The sequence below is a fragment of the Pollicipes pollicipes genome, unplaced genomic scaffold (assembly GCF_011947565.3).
Source record: "Pollicipes pollicipes isolate AB1234 unplaced genomic scaffold, Ppol_2.1 Scaffold_4740;HRSCAF=5597_pilon_pilon_pilon, whole genome shotgun sequence".
NCBI lineage: Eukaryota > Metazoa > Arthropoda > Thecostraca > Pollicipedomorpha > Pollicipedidae > Pollicipes > Pollicipes pollicipes.
The window spans coordinates 26,862,211-26,866,069 of NW_023596545.1; the positions used below are offsets into that span (position 1 = coordinate 26,862,211).

Below are 3,859 nucleotides of genomic sequence, written 5' to 3' on the forward strand. Positions count from 1 at the left end.
CACTGAATGGCAACGGTGATAGGGACATTCCCCTCTCTCCAAACACATTGTGTTGCAAGATGACCGCCACTCCGGTAATTGTTACGCTACGTGATAGATTAATAAAGCATCAGCAAGCTTGATGTAAATGTTTTTTTTTGCTGAAATGTTTCTGGGATGATATTGTAAGTGGGTGTCACATACCTATATCGAGGGGTGGAGATATGTGTCTTAAACATATTTCGTTTTGCTTGAAGAACATGACCAACCCATCGTTCCTACAAATGATTACAACTTAATAGCGCTACGTGCGATCAACCTATATAAGCTACCGAAATGCTAGTTAAAACGTCGCGATTTTTTCCATGAGCGATGCTGAAACGACAATTTTAAACAGGATTGTCACATGACGAAGTGGTCGCATCATCTGAAATCCGAAATAATCAACAAACGACGCTGAACACGGCTTTTTACACATATATTGACCCTGCCCTTCAAACCCAGACCATTACATAGGGTACCCAATATCCAGAGTTGGATTTCTGGTTGGTGGTTATGGATTAGGGAGGAAATATTTCCCAGACGTGAATTGTGAAGGCTAGGAATCTGAATTTGGTAACCATGAAAAGCTGTGGGATTTCGTTTGATACTGCAGTTTTAGACACACACCATAGGTATGATATGCAACAACGTAGTAATTCTGAGCCGAGAAAATGTATCCCACGTTAGGAAGAGTGTACGATCTGATAAAAATGCGGTGGATGTGTATTCTTGTGGATTGATTAAACCCTGCGAGAAATATTTTTCCAACACTGGTATGACCCCGGTATGACGTGGAATAGCGCATAGGGTTTGTTACTTGCCACTTATGGCCTGGATACGGGCGCTGACTATACATGCTCTTGCCTTTCTCCGTACATGCAACGCCTAGGTTTGAGCCGAACTAGCGTGCTCATTTGCCTTAAGCCAGCTGCGCCAGCCACTCGTGCACTGAGACTAGGGTCCTAACCACCGGGACCTTAGGCACGGCCAGCAAATGAAAATTTCGTTAAAAAAACGTCCGAAATCGTCCCAACTTTGATGTTTATAATGCATTGATCTGATTTATCCCTGTTTTGCTTGGTTTAGCGCCTTTAAAGTTACATTGCAATTGCTTCAGGCAAACATGACTCCAGGTGACCATTTAGGCTGCTCCAAGTTTCGTCGGTGACAAAAAAAGCACTTTTCACCGCTAGAGCAAGTTACCAAGAAGCGCTTTGGTTGAAATTTGAGCCAGTGCGTGGCTATCATGTAATAATCCCATTTCCAAGGCAAAGTGCGCCTCGAAAAGAGCCACTGTGGTAAACGCCATACGGGAGAAACCAAAGCCGTAGTGTAACATTTCGTTGAGTTCGTAGGATAATACCATCACGCAGTTTTTGCAGTTTTGCAGTTTTTTCCTCTGCGAATTGTTTCAAGCTTTCGTAGTGCTAGCATTTTGACAAATAGGTATAATGAAAACACTGCAGATCATCCACGTTGGAAAAACAAGGAGCAGTTAAATGCGAATGATTTGTCGTCGAGTTGTCACCAAAGTAAGCGACCGACCAAAATCATAGGATATTTTTGTCGCTGGGATGTGATGAAGCCTGACATAGATACGATAGGGCCGGAGGGTACGGTAAAGAGTATTTACGCAAAGGCTTGTTGGTGTTGTGTGATGAAATGTATTACCAGTGAAGCCCATGTAAGGTTGTGGAATACCCTCGGTAATGTTTTGTTGTGGCCGTCACGAAAACTGCTGGTCAAAAGCATTTTTCGCACCAAGCGTCGCATGAAAATAGACATTTTGCCGTCAACCTTATCCAGCAAGTCGGCAAGTTTTGCCACTGCTGAGTTTGACTGAATGCTAGCCGTAATGAATTTATCCAAGATCTAGCATATTAGTGAGGTTAGACCGACAGGCCTGTAATTGCTGACACATATTTTGGTTCTCTTTTTAAAGATCGGCACCATATTGGCATTGCATCAGTTTACTCTCAACGCTTTTTATGCTTGGTCATATATGCACGTTCTCTTCTGTAGAAGTCACCTGATGCTTACCACGGTGTATGTAGCACACCATAACCGTCACTGCTTTCAACAGAAACTTTCCTTTTTATTAGGTACACCCATACGAATATTTCAGTTATTTGCTTTGTTTCTAAATAAATGTCCAGAAAACACATTGTAAAGTATTTCATGCGAATGAAAACAACGAACCTGTTACGGCAGCAACGTTTACAAGCAATCTGAGGCAGACGATAGTTTAAGCAGCTGTTTAGACAAATAAGAGCAAACAAAATAAAGCAGCAGCATGTGGCAATGTCTTCACTTCTGGACCAAACTGTCATACGTCAGCGTAGACATCACAAACGTCGATGCAATTCGTTGTCCCGTCCCGCGCTAATGTCCTGGCTTGATGAAGTTGTGCTATATTATTCGAGAACGCACTGAAATAAGCAGTCATGTTTCATACGTTATATTTTTATTGAACAAGAATAAGCATACATACATACCTTAGAGACAGGCTTGCAAACACAAACATATTCATGAAGATAAAACTGCAAAATTGAATTAAGGAACCCAAATTAAGGCCGCATGTATTTCTTTTAAATTGTTCAGTTGGCATCCCGTATGACTGACTCTGACTTGTGCGGCGTGCCGATCATGTTGCGGATCAGTATATAATCATTATACGGTGGGGTAGTCCGGTGTGGCTACTAGTGTAGTCAGTTTGCTGATTGCTTCGACCTGCCCAGTTGACTCCTTGTTCACGAGAGAGTACGGCTGCGTGTGCTCTGTTTGTGGCGCGCCGACATCTTCCTCAACGCCTGCGTTGATCTTGCCGTTTTGACCCGGCACGGCCGCCTCTGTCCCGGGCTCGGTACCCGTGTGCTGAGGAGGAGCGGGGGATGCCGCCCTGGGCGGCTGGGGGAAGATGATCTTCTCCAACGCTATCATTGGTGACTCGAACGCCAGGGAGAAAATGGCAGCGACAGTGAAGATCACCGGCAGTGAGCCAAGAAACACGTAGACTAAGAGCGTTTGGTTCAAGTACATAGCTGACTTGTTTGTGAACCAGTAGTAAAGTTGAACATCGATAGACACGAGGTAGGAAGCGTAGGTCAGCCGGCTCAGTGGAATGAAGGCTTTCCATGAGAGAAGGGTGTCGACGATTCCGCCGTATCCAGTGACGCAGGCAAACACCACCCAGGCCAAGCAGACGCTCCAGGCGGTGCGGTTCAGCATGGCGTACACTATGCTGGTGGTTTTGGATGGGTCCGCATGTCCAGCATCAACTCTGTCGTAGTCGAACATGCCGTAAACAATGAGGCAGCCGGTGAGGGAAGCCGTGATCCAGCCGATGGCGACTACAGGCGCTGGAAGGCGGATCTTGCGGCCGCGAATCTTCTGCAGAATCCACCCCATATACAGCCCCACCAAGTAAGGTCCAGCCCTTGTCCACGGCTTCATGTAGCGCAGGTCGAAGTCGTCCCCTCCAGGCACAGGTCCATCTGGCCCTAGCTTGTGGATCGCTGTAATCATGGCGTTGATACCGGTGAAGAAACAGACGAGGAAGATGAGCCACAGCTGACCTACAACAGGCCAGTGGTACAGCGGGAGCAGGACCAGCGGAGAGAAAATGAACATCTGCATGTCGTTGGCCAGGTACCAGGTCTGCCCCAAGCACTGGACGTCCATATCTTTCAGATTGTAATATACAACAGATTCCACCACCAGTAGTCTTGACAGTCTTTTGGAGTTCCCAGACCTGCATATCCCCACATCGGTCCTGAACCCAGATATACGTATAAAGTGGCTATGAATCCGATGATCATCATCATGACCGGCGTCAGAC

The 3,859-nt window shown here is 46.0% G+C and overlaps 1 pseudogene; it reads right to left on the reverse strand.

Annotated features, from left to right (window-relative positions):
• Positions 1 to 2,324: 2,324 nt before the first annotated feature.
• LOC119098713 (nose resistant to fluoxetine protein 6-like) lies at positions 2,325 to 3,852 on the reverse strand (annotated as a pseudogene).
• Positions 3,853 to 3,859: the final 7 nt, after the last annotated feature.